This window comes from Aedes aegypti, chromosome 2 (genome assembly GCF_002204515.2).
Source record: "Aedes aegypti strain LVP_AGWG chromosome 2, AaegL5.0 Primary Assembly, whole genome shotgun sequence".
Taxonomy (NCBI): Eukaryota; Metazoa; Arthropoda; class Insecta; order Diptera; family Culicidae; genus Aedes; species Aedes aegypti.
In genome coordinates this window covers 404,025,631-404,035,725 of record NC_035108.1, presented here as the reverse complement: position 1 = coordinate 404,035,725, position 10,095 = coordinate 404,025,631, and the positions used below count along the sequence as shown (strand labels likewise).

Here is a 10,095-nt window from a genome sequence, read left to right as displayed (position 1 = left end):
CTGCCCCCTTAATTCTACTAGTTAGAATCCTTTGAAAGATACGCGTATTTCGACCTCTACTTTAAGGCGTTCTTCAGTGTCGTGTACTAATTGAGTCGTGTCTAGTACAACACACTGATGACGGCCTTAAAATCGAGGTCAAAATACGCGTATCTGTCAAAGGATCACGCAGAATAATATTGTAGGGTTGAATCTAAAAACGCGCCTATTAGAACCAACAATTCTTGTTTGCATTGAATCAATCCACCTGGTGGTTTGTTTCTAATCCGGCATATTTTTGAAACTACAAAATTCTGTGTCGAATGAATTATTGATGCTCGATTTTCATTTCAACAAATAACAATTGTTATTTCAACAATATCATTTTGTTGAATCAACTTTTTTTTTCTTGTCGCCATTTTGTATTTAAGAAATAAACAGAAAAGTTGAAGGCAAAAATTAAATTTTGTTTAAGGTTGAAAAAGAAGTGTCCACGGCATATTCGGTAGCTGTCAATTTTAATATCTTTGGTGAGTATATATTTTCCGTCGTAGTTAAATACAATATTCTTTTAGTAATCATACGAAAAAGATGATTTTACTATTCATGATGGTTATGACGGTGTAAATTCGAAAGGAAGGAAAGCTATAGGTAATTAAAAACAATTGATTAAATTGCAAGACAAGTTGATTATTTTAATTTTGTTTATTTCAGAATTTACTAAATTTGTTCCGACCGGTCGGTTTAGCAGCGATGATTGTACCGGACTATATCATCTTACACCTATTAATTCGAAACACAAATTCAATGATCAAATATAATCTGTAAAGCTTATGCATTGAATTAGTAGGAATGTTAATAAAAAAATATTTTTAAATCAATGAAATGCTTTGTTAATATCAATGAACAGAATTGTAGAAACAACAAAAGTTGGTTTTTCTTTCAACACACATTCTGTGTTACTTCAATATGGGGTGTTTTTAGAATTAACAAATTATATTTTTGTTTCAATTGCATTTATTTTTGTTTTTGACAGCTGGCTATTTTGAGACATTTTTAGATACAACAATTTATTTTGTAGGAATTAATGGAAGTTATCATTGAGTCAACAAAAATTGCCGATAAGCCGTGAGTCAATAATAAAATTTGTTGAATCTATACAGATTTCGTTTGCATTTACAATATATTTCTCTGCGTGATACAAACTCTAGTGGAATTGAATGGTATAGTACTAAATTTGGTTACTGAAAAGATTTTAAAAGTTCTATAGACAAGAAAAAAATTAAATAACTCAAGAATGTTCAATAATATTTACAGAAAAACAAAATGTATTAAACTGTCAAAACATCTGTTGAAAACGTCAAATAATGACAATTCTTTCTTCGTTAAAAATTACCATTTTTCATAAATTGATCTGATGGAACTCCTAAATAGGTATTTTTTCCTTTCTATCAGGGCTGGGAAAAAATCTGAAATTCACTCTACAGTAGCCAAGCAAACCCAATCACAGTCAGCGAAGCCAGTGAAACTCACGCCCATAGCTGCTGTAGGCAAAATGCCTTGAAAATAGCAAAACACCCGTTGCTAAGGGCAACCCAAAACTACTGTAGAAAAATGTTCTATTTCCCGCTGCATTTCCCGCATTTAGAGCCTTCAATGACACTCATGATTTAGAAAATTCGTGCACCCAACATAGGCTACTTGATGAGATTCACGTTTTTGAACTACTGTAATGGGAGAGCCACGTGATTTTCGCGAAAATTCAAGCCTACTACTATTACCATTCCCAGCACTGCTTTCTATAGATTCGGCAATTTAATCCATCGCGATTTGGAAGCTCTGGAAGCTTTTCTTGAATGGGCAGTGACTTAGCCAAATGATGAGAATTTAAATTAACGTTGTCTGGTAAAACATTCTTCAAATGTCATTCAATTATTTGACAATTTATGTTAAACAGATAGCGTGCAAAGTACGAAACCTCGAGTCACTGATATTTAATCCGTTCTTCCTGGTACCAACACGCGTCATCCACTCACGTCCCAATTGAGCTTATTTTACATGCTGTGTAATAATCCTGCATGTGAAGTGACAAGCATAAACTTGAGCGACGGATGATAATTGCCCGCTCCCACATCAACTTTCGAGAAACGGAAGCCACCCCTTTTCCCATGAGCATTTATATGTTTCCCATGGGCTCTCGGGGTATCGCACCGTAGATTCCGACTCCACGTCCACACTAGAGTGGTTCACAATCTAAAACAGTTTGAAACTTCAATCTCCCACATCTTCCTTATCAGCCTTACAATAAAAATAAGGTTTTGTGAAATTATCAGCTTTTTCGGTGTTGATTTGAAGGTCGCCCAAAGATGATGTAGGCTTATATGTAAATTATTATGGAGAAACTTTGAAGAATGTTCCAAACACGCTAATACTGTTACATTACAGTAACTAAGTACAAACTTATCATCTCATTCTTCAACCCATTACTGGACCTAAATTTTACATAGAGCTGAATACAGTCGACTCTCCACATCTCGATGTTCTACATCTCGATATCTCTCCCTATGTCGATTATTGCTTCGGTCCCTTCATTCTGCATACGATTTCTCTCTCCATGTCTCGATATCCTCCTTATCTCGATATCTCCATATCTCGATGTAATTCTGTTGAATTTTCATTCCCAATTTTCTCTCTATATGTCGATATGAATGTTATCAAAGGTAACTAGATCTGATTTAAGCGATTCAGAACCATTTGGAAACTCGAAAAGAAGTTTGTTTGTTTATCATTTTCCTAGTAACGAAGAGATTTTCAATCTAGTGTTCATTAAATTAATGTTCTTTGTCTCGATCTCTCCCTATCTCGATGGTCCCCTCGATATCGAGATGTGGAGAGGCTACTGTAATAGCAAACTAATTGATGAATATGTCATCCTCAACCCTTGAGATAGAATTGCTCTCTTCAGCAACCTAGTTTATTATGGTTTTAAGAATGGGCTTTCACTTTGAGATGATGTGGTTTTACTTACATTACAGTATTAGCGTGATCGTACATTAATTTTTTTCATAATAATTTCCATATAAACTTCAGCGCTACCTTTAAATTACCACCGAATATGGTAAAAACTTACTATTTTATGTCGTTTTCGTTTTTAGGAACTGGGTCGGTGATCAACACATAAACAAACAAACGTCAAACAAATTGTAGTCCGGTCGAACCTGAATCGGGTTGGGGTTGAAACTGTGATTCAGAACGGGTTGCGCCAGTTCCAACCTGGGTTCAAAAACGAATTCGACATTAATTGTTAGGATGGTAAGGAAGATACGATTTTTTTTTAAATTTTGAACCACACTAGTCTACAAACATGCATGGCCCCACACGATGGTGATAGTTGTGTGCAATGAACCAGAACTGGGGTACATCCTCTCTACAGCCTAGGCTTACATCGGTCGTCGACTGATGGGGCAAATAATGGGAGGAAATTTTCTACATTATTTCACACGAGCTCTTAAATGGTTACGGAATGGTTGTTGACATGTGATAATGAAAATGTCTGAAGAAATGATGTGTAACGTGCCCCTAACAAATTGGGATTGAATCGCGGATTAATTGGGCCCGGAGACAGGGAGCAACGAAAAGTTTGAAGATATGATTAACAATGGAAATGTCGTTGGCAGATGATGTCATGGGAAATCATTATACATTCTTATTACACGTGTGGACCAAAGTACTTTAATACACAGGTACTGGATTCTCAAAAATTGACTCACCCACACTTCCGCGTTAGCAATGAAATATTTTTATTTCTGTAGTCCGATTTTCAGCAACATTTTTTCAGTTCAGTTATTTTTTACACATGGAAAATGATAATCTTGCGTTTGAACCAGTTTGAATCAAATAACAGCTCACGTGAAAATAATAATAAACATATTTTTATCCAGTTTTATAGTATGGATTTTGAAGAAAATAATGTAATTATATTATAACTATGTTAAAATACATGTTTAAAGTCCAAATTCCTTGAAAATTGATTGAAAAAGAATTTGCATGGGAGTAATATTGCAATATGAAGCACACCATTACCAGTTCTTTCAAATCTTAGTAATATATGCAAATTTGCGGGAATCCGGTGTATTAAGGTACTTTGCGTACAACAGGTGTTTTAGAGTACTTTGCAAATTGAATTAAAATCATTCATTCACTTTTCTTGTCGAAACAGGTTTTTATCGCGCATTGCGGTCAGAAGAAAGCCAAAATGTTATTAGTTTTCTGATACAACGTTTCATTTTCATGGGTATTGTACTGCCCGTATTCGCATAACGCTCCCATGTTATATAGGCTTTCCTATAAAATGGGACTGTTATGCGAATATGGGCAGTGTAGAGTACCATCAATAACAATGAAACAATATACAATCCTAATACATTGATACAGGTCAAATGAAGGTGCCGTAATCCAGGGTACCATTCATCAGCCTTTTTAATGAGTTTGAGGTGGTGGATGAATGTATTCATCATTGAAGAAAAACGACACTTATTTATAGTGGCTCAATTCAAAAAATCAGAGGGGGTTGTGTACAAGACACGACCGCATGACGTTAATTACGCCAAGCGATTTTCTACATTTGGATTTTTGTCGATTATCATAATTGCAGCCTTCCTATAGTTCGAAAACTAACATCATGTCATGACGGTCGCAACATTTTAGATTTTCAATAGGGTAATGACTGTTTATTTTGTTCTCAAACGCTAACAGTTGGCGCCAGCGGCAAAAATTACAGACAACAACCTTTCGAACATTCAGTTTCTCTTACCGGCCGCCGAGCGGCGACACTGATGTTTGTATTCCACTAACTGATCGCGCTACGCTGGATTCTCAAATTTCTTAAACTTTCAACACAAGCGCATGGAAGAATGGTAGTCGGAGAACTGTCAAAACGTATGGAAAATACTGAAAAACGTAAATTGCTTGCAATTAGGAAACTGGATCAAAAAAGTAGTGATAAGAAATCAAGTGTAAAGTGAATACATAACTTTTTGTGTTTAGTTCATCTTCCGTGGTGCTTTATTTGCTTCAGGATTTCTTTTATACTACCATTGAAAAAGAGCCATCTATTGCCTTTTCAGTTTTGAATATCGCCCCAGTATGAGCCTCTGCATGCTATAAAACTTTTGACTTTTACTGTGCGCTCTGTTTTCATGTTGTTCGTGAGAGAGAGCGAGACAGCACCAACACACGGCGCACAGTAAAAGTCATGAGAACAAAAGAATGTATGGCACGTACAGAGGCTCATATTGCCGTAAGAAAAAGTTAACTTCAAAAGAAGAATGCGCAAAGAAGCAGGAATCGGTCTGCTTTTATAGTGCACTTGCCAACCCAAAAGAATCGTGGGTTTGGTTGCGTAAGAAAGGGGTCGACATTTTCCCAATTTTCGATAGTCTATCGTCAAAAATAAAAAAATTTCTCCATTTGAGTAAAATGTTGTATAAATTTCCAACCAATAGGGTCTTAAAGCCCTGTCGCAATTTTAGTACCGAACGCTCAAGTTTAGGGCAGAAACACATGTTTACTCAATTTTTAAATGATTTTCATTGGTTTGAGTACAAAAAACATTTTTTTATGATTTTTGAGATTTTGTCACACCCTTTGGTTTAAACTCAAATGTTGGGTATATTTTGTTTTCCGTGTCCCTGCCGAAATGTCAGATAGGAACAACCCCAGTGTTAAAACTATATGCCCTGTGGCATTTTTGTCGAAAAAGTGAATGTCAAACAAGATCACAAGTGTCAAGGTTCATATTTGGAACCATTTTTAAAATTGAAGTTTAAAAATATTATAGCCGTTAAAAGCTGGAAAACTTGCTAAAGTAGTTGCAGTAACATGCTCTTTCGTATTATTAAATAAAAAGAATTCATTAAACATTTTAGGACCCAATTGGTGGGAAAATATTGAAAACCTACCGATAAAGGCTGAGTTAATAATATTCAAAATCTTACATAATTTCGTGACGGTCGCATTATTTTAGATTTTAAATTGGCACCCATATTGCCGTAAGACGTAGTTAACGTCAAACAAAATCAATTAAGATGAACGACACTTATTTATAAGTCATGTCTACAACTTCAATCAAATCAATTGGCGCCATATTACATACTCATGCTCAATTTCATATTATATTACACTTCCAGAGTGGTGGGTAATCACTCAGAAATTGAAACTTATCTTTCCATAAATAGCTTTTAAACTTAGACTCAGACTCAACGGCCGCAGGTTTTTCTCGGAAATTTCATCTACCTAATTTACTTCGGAAAAAGTTTACGACGCACACGATTTACGATCCAGTTTCCCAATTAACGGTAAGAAGTTTGGCAGTGTCACGTTTTTCACACCGAATTTGCGCCTCGCAGGTGCAAATCTTGGGGCCTTCCTTGGCCTTGTGGTATCGTCTGCGACTGAGAACAACGTGGTTTACGAATGCACAAAAAGACAAGTTTGGCAAAGAAAGCTCTTAGTTAATAACTGTGGAAGTGCTCATTGAACACTAACCTGAGAAGCAGGTCCTGTCTCCGTGGGAACGTAATACCAAGAAGATGAAGAAGAAGGTGTAAATCTTCAAGCATGTCGATATCAGCTTTCTTCTACGAAGTGAAACTCGTACATTCTAACTTGACGTCTGTTGAGCCTTGGCGGTTTATGATTTTACGGGTAAAGACCGTAAATCAGAATCTCATTAACCGGTTCGGTGCCTCACGTGGGACTCGGGTCGTGACAAAACCGCCTTCCCAAATCTACGGGTATAAGTTATTCATGTAGTGGGATGAATGTCTCCCATTTTCCTCAATGCGGTGCTCTCCGAGGTTGTTAGCGTTCAAAAATGTACACCTTGTGGTGAAACTGTACAGCATTATCTTATCCAGAACATGTACAAAACATAAACACTATTTTTTGCTTTAATTTTTAGTTTCATTCATCACCTTCTGCTCCTTCCGTAGTTTTTAAAAATTGGAATTTCATCTTCAAAGTCGTTTGGCTTGGGAAAATATACTTCATACAAGTGTATACAGTTTTCCAGATTTTAAGAGCAAATGTCCTTTTAAATTTGTTCGACCGTCCTAATTACTTAAACACACCTACACGTTAATGCTTCCAGTGAAATAAATTGTCCTTTGAAGGAAGCACCACATTAGACAACGGACTAGCATGTAACGCTCTGTGGCACAGTCGAAATACGTTCCTGACGAAGTTTTCCGGATTGCTTTGGGAATCTAAACCACACTCCTTGGACCGTTACGGATCATGCTTTAACACTAAACGCATGGCCACAAAACTTTAGATCAAGCATGTATGGTTTAATGTTCTCTATATTAATTCAAAGAAGTCAACCCCATAGTGAAAATTTATTCAAAGAAGATATTTGAATTTAAAATCTAATTTCAGAAATTTGTCAGAGTTTTTTTTCGGGATTCCTTTAGAAGTTTCTCCAGAAATTCCTTCAGAAGTATCTTCAAAAACTTCAGACTCCTAAAATATATGATTCTCAAGATATTTTACAAGCATTGCTTAAAGAAATACTAGGAATAGGTTTATAAGTTGATCCAATAATTCCTCTAAACACTACTTAAAGAATTTCTCCAATCCAATTATTGATATCCTATGGAGATGTCCAGCCATTGAGCTGAATGCCGTTTGACATAAAATGTCGTTTGGCCCAATATCGGTCGGCCGATTCGCGTACTTAAAATTAACCACCTTGCAACAACGGTGATGAGAAGGAACAAAAAATGGTCCAATGACTAATCAACAATAGTTGATCGTTGTTATGATGTTGTTGGAAGTCACGTTTGTCAGTACAAGGGGCGGGACAGCTTTGCACAGAGCAACACTTTGAACATTGAGCAAGCTTGAGTAACTCACATTTTGCTCAAAATTATGTGCGATTACTTGGATCTCAATAGCAACCAACATCAATAACGCGCAGTAGTTCATATGTCAAATCGTTTTTTCGACAATGTTTATTAGTTCTAAATGCGATGTTCCTAATTCAGGTGTTCCAGTTAAAGTGGCCATGTGCCAGTATTGCGACACGTCGATTGATATTGAATATCTCGTGAAGGTAATATTCTTCACCCCAGCCAATGTAAGTAAGCCGAAACCTTATTTGATACCAAAACTGATCAATATTTACTGGTCTCTTATTTTTAGCGGTTTCAATTTCATACTGATATGAAATCTGTGTCGGTCTTAACAAAGGCAACATGAGCTCTAAGCTGAGCAGATGCAGTATCGCGAAGATCACCTGTCTCATGCCAATGAAATTCAAAATAAACACACCAAGCTCATGCGCGATCTAGTCCATGAGGTCGTCGTACATGCCCGGTACGAAAAGCAAGACATGGAATTGCTAAAAGTGTTCTAAGATAAGCTTGCTCTAAGGTTCCTGAGCGGTCCTTCGGACATCCGCACCTAGAGCCAGGAACTGACTCACATCCTGTCCCATATGCAAAAGACCACCTTCAAGTAAATAGCAGCTTAGGTTCTTGTGTATGAGAATTTACTGATCTCTCCGTATACAAAATGATGGTTTACAACATCGGAAATCCTTCTGGGAGGAAAAAACACTTCTTTAATATCAATAAAATGTTCAATGTATGGTCATGATAATAAAATGATAAATTGTGAAAGAATTCTGAAACTTGGATGGTCTTTTATTTCACCTTTTATGAAAATCACACTTTGCGACGTAATACCGTGTAACAACGGAGAAAAGATTCAAGGAATTGTTTAACGAACAGTTTGTTTAAAGAAAAGCCTGCCATTTCAGGGAAGATCTTGGTGCTCGATTTAATTTAGCCAGTTCATAAGTGATCGTTAAATGCAAACTAACAACTCGTGCGTATATGTAAACTCCTACGTTAATTGTGTTCGAAAGAAAAGCGATATCCGGATCAAAAGCAGTGTCGTAACTTAGAAAACAAAACTGCATTCATGAAAGCACCTCATTGACGCCATTGTTTCTAACATACTAACGACAGTTATAACACGGGTTGCTATGTGCGCTCGATATCGAGCAACGAGAGCTACTCAGAGTTACTCTGTATCGCGCTCAAGAGCTTGCTCAAAAGCAAAAGCTGTCCCACCCCTAGTGTCAGTATATAGAACACCAAAAGAAAGGTAAAATCGATTTGTTGATTAAGTACGAAGTTGTGAATTCCGCCCATCGCATCAAGACTCATGGCTGCAAGCTTTTTCCTTTTAAGGTTACCAACATATTTGCTTATCATATTTTTATCGGAAATTTTTTCTTCTTTCAAACATAAGCTATTCTTTCGAGTTTCATTGATGTTATTACCGTTGGTAAAAATTCGCTTATATTTCAATTGCTAATATTACCTTCTTCGAATTGTTTGCAACTCTTTGTACTATTTTTACACTTGCTTACATTTTTATAAAAGGGTTTTCCTTCTTTAATCATAGGCGATTGTATGATAGTTGTATGACATTTGCCAGAATCAATTCGCCAGAATGATTTTTGCCAGAAAGCCATTCCCCAGAATTATTTTTTGAAATTCATTTTCAACCTTGATATCAATTATGATTTTAACATTTTAACAGTATAACTCTAACGACTCAGCCCAACGTTCTTTTGGTCGAATATGTGTATAACAATTCTGAAGAACCGAACACCCGTTTGAGCTGAAAACTTGATCGATTGATCACCTCCAGTTTGTGGCAAATCGTTCAAGTTTTCAGCTTAAACAGTTGTTTGATTCTCCAGATTTGTGTTCTTGAAAATTCGAGGTTTGGCTTCGTTTTATCTTCATCTTTAAAATAATTTGAACCACGTTTTTTTTGTTTTGAAAAAGTTTCAAACTATTTGCGACAGGCTGCCGAAAAACTTTTCAATCTTCAGTATTTAACCTGATTGTTAGTTTCAGTTGCCTGGAACCGGAGATATTTCGAAATCGGTTACCAGTGTAAACCGAAAAACTTACAGATATTTGTTTCTCATTTTCTATACCGAACAATTCGGTTATGAGGATTTATGTTTTTGGAATCAGTCGAATCATTGAAGATTACAAATTAGATAAAAGTCATGGTTAAGGCTAAGTAGCCCGT

At 36.2% G+C, this 10,095-nt stretch overlaps 1 long non-coding RNA gene across 1 annotated transcript; it reads left to right on the top strand.

The window, feature by feature from the left end:
- Positions 1–253: 253 nt before the first annotated feature.
- LOC110676986 lies at positions 254–1,112 on the top strand. The gene is made up of 2 exons (XR_002500875.1): positions 254–630; positions 694–1,112. It is a non-coding gene; the product is annotated as an uncharacterized LOC110676986 (long non-coding RNA).
- Positions 1,113–10,095: the final 8,983 nt, after the last annotated feature.